Source organism: Armigeres subalbatus, chromosome 3 (assembly GCF_024139115.2).
Source record: "Armigeres subalbatus isolate Guangzhou_Male chromosome 3, GZ_Asu_2, whole genome shotgun sequence".
Lineage (NCBI taxonomy): Eukaryota > Metazoa > Arthropoda > Insecta > Diptera > Culicidae > Armigeres > Armigeres subalbatus.
This window is the reverse complement of record NC_085141.1, coordinates 43,167,614-43,177,038: the sequence shown is the minus strand read 5'-3', so window position 1 is coordinate 43,177,038 and position 9,425 is coordinate 43,167,614.

Genomic DNA, 9,425 nt, shown 5'->3' with positions numbered 1-9,425 from the left:
GCGATTTAATCAATCTTATTTAGTTGAGGTATTTAACGTGAGTTCAACGTCGAAGTTCAATCTTTCAATAGAAAGAAATTGTATGACGCTGTTTACTGGGTCAACTAGAATCCTTATATATTGCATAATAAATCAATCTTCATTACAGTAATTAAAGGATGAATTTAACTAAACACTGTATACAAATAAGTATTAAGCTAGCACTTTAAAATAACGGAGTAGTCTAAAAGTTCCCATTTTTTCTTCCGTTGCTGATGTAGTAAACTAATCATCATCAGTAGTATTTGGAAAATTCAAATAAAAAAAGACTGAATGAACTCGGCAAAGCAACAAAGTGCTTATGTGCTTTCGGCCTTTTGTAATTCGATCTTTCGTGATTCGGCGTTTTGTGATTCGGCCTTTCGTAGTAGAACATCTCGAAGGAGAAACGGACGAAGTTACAACCAAAGGCAATGAACACGAGACTCGTTGGCTACTCGCAGCAGCATAAAGCGTGGCGAGATGCTCGTTTCTTGCATTCCAATGATAGGATTGACGATGCATTTGTTGATATTTAGATTTGCTTCCGTTAACAGTGAAGCCGAAGACCAGAGTAGACCTGGAGGAATCGGGCTATTCCGATGAAGAGTCTTGTGAGTCTGATGACGATTATAAAGGCAGTCAAGATGAAGAACTCCGTGGTTTTGAAGAAGTCGTGTGAATATTTGATGCGTGGTTTCGAAGATCCTGCGAATAATAACTTGTATGAAGATGCTTGTGGAAGAGAAACCGCTTGCATGGATGATGATTTCATCGAGATCCAGGAGGAGCACGCGTCGTTCTGTAAGGTCAACGAAGGGAGTTCCACCTGACCATTTTGTTGCGAGGAGCAAAGTGATCCATTGTCAAGAAAAGGAGCCTCGTAGCTATCAAAGAGCAGTTATGAGGCACTGAGTATGAGCATTGGAAAGCTGCCATGAACGATGAGTTGTCGTCCACGGCACGGTCTAGACCAGAGGTTCCCAAACTGTGGGTCGCGACCCCCAGGGGGGTCGTAGGCTGTTCAGTGGTGGGTCGCGAAAGACAAATCTTAATTCATAATTTTGTTGGGACAAAATCCTCAAATCTAATCCATATTTTAAATTAGGATCTAAGTTATTATTGGATGATTAAAGAACAACAAACCTGACGAGAAAGAAGTCCTTCTTCTTCTTATTGGCATTACATCCCCACACTGGGGGACAGAGCCGCCTCACAGCTTAGTGTTCATTGAGCACTTCCACAGTTATTAACTGCGAGGTTTCTAAGCCAAGTTACCATTTTTGCATTCGTATATCATGAGGCTAGCACGATGATACTTTATGCCCAGGGAAGCCGAAACAATTTCCAATCCGAAAATTGCCTAGACCGGCACCGGGAATCAAACCCAGCCACCCTCAGCATGATCTTGCTTTGTAGCCGCGCGTCTTACCGCACGACTAAGGAGGGCCCACAAAAGAAGTCCTATACAATCCAAATCTAAGCCCCAAACTCAATCCAAAACCAATCCTAATCCAATTCGAATCCAATCTAAATCAAATCCAAATCAATTTAAAATCCAATCCAAATCTAATTCAAATCCAATCCTAATCAAATCGAAATTCAATTCAAATCCAATCCAAATCCAACCCAAATTCAATTCAAATCCCATCCAAATCCAATCCACATCAAATTAAAAAAAAATTTACGAAATTTGGACAAATACAATGATGGGGAAAAAGACAATTTATTATGATTTGTCCAATCTAACGCGAACTCATTTTTATCTAATTTCACATAATCAATACATTTGGTACCTGGTGGGTCGCAAGCAATATGGGATTCTGCTAGGTGGGTCGCATATCCAAAAGTTTGGGAACCTCTGGTCTAGACTATGATGAGGTTTATTCCCCTGCGGTGAAGCAAGTGACGCTTAGTACATTATTGACCATCGTAGATCGTGACAAAATTAAGGTTAGGCACGTCGACGTAAAGCATTACGGGCAGCAGGGACTATGTCCAAGGGCTTGACGATCCCTCCCCAGGCCATCTGCGAGTTGTGGGGCTTGCCTAGGATGTGGTGGGGTTTGACAGTGGGCCCTGTTAAACCTCTATAAAAAGCTGCATGTATCCGCAAGTAGGCCCCACCAAAGCGACCGTGTGCCGCTCGAAGCGCACAAGCCCAAGTCCTGGTGTTAGGTGGGACGCTAAACAGCCCTGACACGACGGCCCTCCGACGAGACAGGAGGTTTGCGCAGGCCCAATAAGCCGCCTCGAAAACCAATCATTACGAACAATATAAGAGATAATGCGACTCGATATAATCGGCAAAGACCTAGGCGACGAATACAGGATCACGATTGGAAGCTTGGAACATGGAATTGCAAGTCGCTAGGTTTCGCAGGTTGCGACAGGATGATCTACGATGAATTACATCCCCGCAACTTCGACGTCGTGGCGCTGCAGGAGATTTGCTGGACAGGACAGAAAGTGTGGAAAAGCGGGCATCGAGCGGCTACCTTCTACCAAAGCTGTGGCACCACCAACGAGCTGGGAACCGGCTTCATAGTGCTGGGTAAGATGCGCCAACGCGTGATTGGGTGGCAGCCAATCAACGCAAGGATGTGCAAGCTGAGGATTAAAGGCCGTTTCTTCAACTATAGCATCATCAACGTGCACTGCCCACACGAAGGGAGACCCGACGACGAGAAAGAAGCGTTCTACGCACAGCTGGAGCAGACATACGATGGATGCCCACTGCGGGACGTTAAAATCGTCATCGGTGACATGAACGCACAGGTAGGAAGGGAGGAAATGTATAGACCGGTCATCGGACTGGATAGTCTGCACACCGTATCGAATGACAACGGCCAACGATGCATAAACTTCGCAGCCTCCCGCGGAATGGTAGTCCGAAGCACCTTCTTTCCCCGCAAGAATATCCACAAGGCCACATGGAGATCACCTAACCAAGAAACGGAAAACCAAATCGACCACGTTCTAATCGACGGTAAATTCTTCTCCGACATCACGAACGTCCGCACTTATCGCAGTGCGAATATTGAATCCGACCACTACCTCGTTGCAGTATGTCTGCGCTCAAAACTCTCGACGGTGTACAACACGCGTCGAAGTCGGACGCCGCGGCTTAACATTGGGCGGCTACAAGATGGTAGACTAGCCCAAGAATACGCGCAGCAGCTGGAAGTGGCACTTCCAACGGAAGAGCAGCTAGGCGCAGCGTCTCTTGAAGATGGCTGGAGAGATATTCGATCCGCCATTGGTAGCACCGCAACCGCTGCACTTGGCACGGTGCCCCCGGATCAGAGAAACGACTGGTATGACGGCGAATGTGAGCAGTTAGTGGAAGAGAAGAATGCAGCATGGGCGAGATTGCTGCAACACCGCACGAGGGCGAACGAGGCACGATATAAACAGGCGCGGAACAGACAAAACTCGATTTTCCGGAGGAAAAGCGCCAGCAGGAAGATCGAGACCGTGAAGAAACGGAGCAACTGTACCGCGCTAATAACACACGAAAGTTCTATGAGAAGTTAAACCGTTCACGTAAGGGCCACGTGCCACAGCCTGATATGTGTAAGGACATAAACGGGAACCTTCTTACGAACGAGCGTGAGGTGATCCAAAGGTGGCGGCAGCACTACGAAGAACACCTGAATGGCGATGTGGCAGACGAAGATGGCGGTATGGTGATGGACCTGGGAGAACGCGCGCAGGACATAATTCTACCGGCTCCGGATCTCCAGGAAATCCAGGAGGAGATTGGCCGGCTGAAGAACAACAAAGCCCCTGGGGTTGACCAACTACCAGGAGAGCTATTTAAACACGGTGGTGAGGCACTGGCTAGAGCGCTGCACTGGGTCATTACCAAGATTTGGGAGGAGGAAGTTTTGCCGCAGGAGTGGATGGAAGGTGTCGTGTGTCCCATCTACAAAAAGGGCGATAAGCTGGATTGTAGCAACTACCGCGCAATCACATTGCTGAACGCCGCCTACAAGGTACTCTCCCAAATTTTATGCCGTCGACTAGCACCAACTGCAAGAGAGTTCGTGGGGCAGTACCAGGCGGGTTTTATGGGCGAACACCACGGACCAGGTGTTCGCCATTCGCCAAATACTGCAGAAATGCCGCGAATACAACGTGCCCACACATCATCTATTCATCGACTTCAAAGCCGCATATGATACAATCGATCGGGACCAGCTATGGCAGCTAATGCACGAACACGGTTTTCCGGATAAACTGACACGGTTGATCAAAGCGACGATGGATCGGGTGATGTGCGTAGTTCGAGTTTCAGGGGCATTCTCGAGTCCCTTCGAAACCCGCAGAGGGTTACGGCAAGGTGATGGTCTTTCGTGTTTGCTATTCAACATCGCTTTGGAAGGGGTAATACGAAGAGCAGGGATTAACACGAGTGGTACAATTTTCAATAAGTCCGTCCAGCTATTTGGTTTCGCCGACGACATAGATATTATGGCACGTAACTTTGAGAAGATGGAGGAAGCCTACATCAGACTGAAGAGGGAAGCTAAGCGGATCGGACTAGTCATCAACACGTCGAAGACGAAGTACATGATAGGAAGAGGTTCAAGAGAAGACAATGTGAGCCACCCACCACGAGTTTGCATCGGTGGTGACGAAATCGAGGTGGTAGAAGAATTTGTGTACTTGGGCTCACTGGTGACTGCCGAAAATGACACCAGCAGAGAAATTCGGAGACGCATAGTGGCTGGAAATCGTACGTACTTTGGACTCCGCAAGACGCTCCGATCGAATAGAGTTCGCCGCCGTACCAAACTGACAATCTACAAAACGCTAATTAGACCGGTAGTCCTCTACGGACACGAGACCTGGACGATGCTCGTGGAGGACCAACGCGCACTGGAGTTTTCGAAAGGAAAGTGCTGCGTACCATCTATGGTGGGGTGCAGATGGCGGACGGTACGTGGAGGAGGCGAATGAACCACGAATTGCATCAGCTGTTGGGAGAACCATCCATCGTTCACACCGCGAAAATCGGACGACTGCGATGGGCCGGGCACGTAGCCAGAATGTCGGACAGTAACCCGGTGAAAATGGTTCTCGACAACGATCCGACGGGCACAAGAAGGCGAGGTGCGCAGCGGGCAAGGTGGATCGATCAGGTGGAAGATGACTTGCGGACCCTCCGTAGACTACGTGGTTGGCGACGTGTAGCCATGGACCGAGCCGAATGGAGAAGACTCTTATATACCGCACAGGCCACTTCGGCCTTAGTCTGATTAAATAATAATAACGTCGACGTAAAAAGCACTTTTCTAAATGGCGATCTGGAGGAGACAATCTACATGCGACCACCCCCCGGATTGCGTAAGAACCTCTACGGTTTGAAGCAATCAGCTAGAATTTACAATCAAAACTAAATGATGCGATGAAACGTATATATGTAACTGTAATATCATACCAGGGCCCTCCTTAATCGTACGGTAAGACGCGCGGCTACAAAGCAAGACCATGCTGAGGGTCAGTGTTGGTAAAATCATTCATAAAACTCACTCATCGAGCTCTCCCGTACGAGCGAACTCTTGTGCGAATTTAAAGATTTGTATCACGCCTGAGTTTTTCATGCCACAACGCATCATTTCACTCATTTGCCAAAAAATCATTTCGCTCTAAAAAGCGTTTAAAACCAATTTGCTGGCAATTTATTGTTTACACAAGTAAGAGTATTCATTGTTCTATGCGACGAACGTAAATTAACGGTTTTTAACGTAGGAGAATAAAAGAAAACTTACGATGATTCAAATGGATGATTCAACTCAGCCATGAGTTATTAGGTGCTGAGTTGATGCGTTTTAACTCACGGTTGATTTGAATCATCCATGAGTTTTGAGATTTTGAGTTTTTCCCAACACTGCTGAGGGTGGCTGGGTTCGATTCCCGGTGCCGGTCTAGGCAATTTTCGTATTGGAAATTGTCTCGACTTCCCTGGGCATAAAAGTATCATCGTGCTAGTCTCATGATATACGAATGCAAAAATGGTAACCTAGCTTAGAAACCTCGCAGTTAATAACTGTGGAAGTGATTAATGAACACTAAGCTGCGAGGCGGCTCTGTCCCAGTGTGGGGATGTAATGTCAATATATCATATCATATGGCATAAGGCCATTTGGCATGATTTGTTGGGTACCTCGAGGTCATTTGGTATGACGACCATTTTAAAAAATGTATCAAATATAATGGGCCGTTTGGCTAAACGACATTTGGCACAATCGTAGGGAAGTACACGGTTAGAAAAAAGTACCTAATTTTAGGATTTTTTTTCTCTTGCATCTCCCTGCCTCTTCCCTTTGTTGTCATAAAATGAAAAGCAGAACCAGAGTCTATTATATAGAGTTACGCAAAAAGGATCTTCTTACACTTATTCTGAATGATGCTCTTGTTATTCTGTTGCCAACTTTCACTTTTGTTCAACCCTTCAAGTGACTTCACGGGAGCGTTCACTTCTAAAGCTTTTTAATTCGATAACCTAGTCACCCACAGAGTGCAAACACGTGAGTTTCTTGTTGCTACTTTATTGGGGAATGTATTGATGTTTTTTTAAGCTGTTTCTAGATCAAATCTAATACATTTCAATTCATCCGTTTTACTTCGCCATAATAATCATTAGGCGATAACAATACTTCCGCCTCACCAACAAGCATTTGTTTACTTTGCTCGATAGGTAGACGGTTTGACAGTTCAATAGGTAGGTTTGACTTCACTCTTTGCGCAACTCTATATATAATAGACTCTGAGCAAAACCACTCAACAAGGGCAGTAAAGTGTGGGAACCCAACGTTAAGTAATCTCATGTTTACGAAAGCTGAGTGAAATTTACCTAACTTAGTTTAGGTTAGTTTTTATTTCAAATTAAGTATGTTTTACTTACTATTAAGTAAATTTTACTTAAATTCAAGAAAAAATTACTTAATTTTGGGTTCCCACACTAAACTACCGATTTGAGTGAAAAGTACTTAATATCAGGGTTACTTTTTTCTAACCGTGTATGATTTTCGTTTTTAGAAGTTCGTATTTACCTAGAATAAGGCAAAACAAGTGAACGCTCTACCACAGACCAGGTGTTCGCCATACGTCAGGTATTGCAGAAATGCCGCGAATACAATGTGCCCACACATCATCTATTTATCGACTTCAAAGCCGCATATGATACAATCGATCGGGACCAGCTATGGCAGCTAATGCACGAAAATGGATTTTCGGATAAACTGATACGGTTGATCAAGGCGACGATGGATCGGGTGATGTGCGTAGTTCGAGTTTCAGGGGCATTCTCGAGTCCCTTCGAAACCCGTAGAGGGTTACGGCAAGGTGATGGTCTTTCGTGTCTGCTATTCAACATCGCTTTGGAGGGAGTAATACGAAGGGCAGGGATTGACACGAGTGGTACGATTTTCACGAAGTCCGTCCAGTTATTTGGTTTCGCCGACGACATTGATATCATGGCACGTAGCTTTGAGAGGATGGAGGAAGCCTACATCAGACTGAAAAGCGAAGCTAAACGGATTGGACTAGTCATCAACACGTCGAAGACGAAGTACATGATAGGAAGAGGCTCAAGAGAGGTCAATGTAAGCCACCCACCACGAGTTTCTATCGGTGGTGACGAAATCGAGGTGGTTGAAGAATTCGTGTACTTGGGCTCACTGGTGACCGCCGATAACGATACCAGCAGAGAAATTCGGAGACGCGTAGTGGCTGGAAATCGTACGTACTTTGGACCCCGCAAGACGCTCCGATCGAATAGAGTTCGCCGCCGTACCAAACTGACTATCTACAAAACGCTTATAAGACCGGTAGTTCTCTAAGGACACGAGACCTGGACGATGCTCGTGGAGGACCAACGCGCACTGGGAGTTTTCGAAAGGAAAGTGTTGCGTACCATCTATGATGGGTTGCAGATAGCGGACGGTACGTGGAGGAGGCGAATGAACCACGAGTTGCATCAGCTGTTGGGAGAACCATCCATCGTTCACACCGCGAAAATCGGAAGACTGCGGTGGGCCGGGCACGTAGCCAGAATGTCGGACAGCAATCCGGTGAAAATGGTTCTCGACAACGATCCGACGGGAACAAGAAGGCGAGGTGCACAGCGGGCAAGGTGGATCGATCAGGTGGAGGACGATAGACTGCGTGGTTGGCGAAGTGCAGCCATGGACCGAGCTGAATGGAGAAGACTTTTATGTGCAGCACAGGCCACTCCGGCCTTAGTCTGATAATAAATAAATAAAAGCAAAACAAGTAGATAACTTCTTATTCAAAAGCACGCATTTGCTCGGAATAAGACAATGAGTAAATGACTCCTTCTTTAAAAGTGTGCATGTGCCCGGGATGAAGCAAAAGAGTATCTACTCCGTCTTTAACATTTGATCGAAATAAGGCAAAAGAGTAAATTACTCATTTTTTTAAAGTACGCATTTGCCCTGGATAATGCAAAAGAGTAGATGACTCCTTCTTTAAAAGTACGCATTTGCCCGGAAAAAGGCAATAGAGCAAATGACTCCTACTTCAAAAGTACGCCTTTTCAAATCACATTTTCAGGAATAAAATTTGCCTTATTACATTATTTCTTCATTTAAATCCATTTAAATTCAAATTTACCCGGGATTAGGCGAAAAAGTAAATCACTCCTTAAAACACGCATATGTCCAGAATAAGGTAATAATTCAGATGTAAATTGAGCTTTTTATAGTTTTTATAATTTTTTAATTTTTATGCCAAATGGTTGTTATGCCGAATGGCCCTAAAATCATTATGAATATTTTTCTTTATTATGCCAAACGGTCGTTATACCAAATGGCCTCTGGCTATTCAGCTTGATATGCCAAACGGCTTATGCCAAATACTTTTAATTTTTATGCCGAATGGCCCTAAAATCATTATGACTATTTTTTTTATTATGTTAAATGGTCTTTATGCCAAATGACCCCTAGCCATTCATCTCGTTATGCCAAATGGCATTATGCCATATAGGCTTTCCCTGCTGACAGCGTGAATGAAACAGAAACAAAATAATAAAGCTCATTCAAGTTTGTCAACTCAATTTGTACAGTCGTGTTTTACTGCTTGCTCTGCTATTTCCTGTCTATAATGGAACATACACACGGTTAAACAGTTTGACCAACATTGACTCCACCTCTCGTTTTCTCAAACATCCATCAAGTTTTACCAAAAGCGGCACGAACAATCAATTTAGTCTACAAACAATATTACACACGAACGACCGAAGCACCAACTTGAGCACAAACCATCAAAAAATATAAGGGGGTTTGTGCAACTTCACTACAAATGCTCAAACATGTTCGGCGAACCTTGACTCCGCCCCCGAAAACTCAAACCAAAATCAAATCGTTCTATATTGTTTT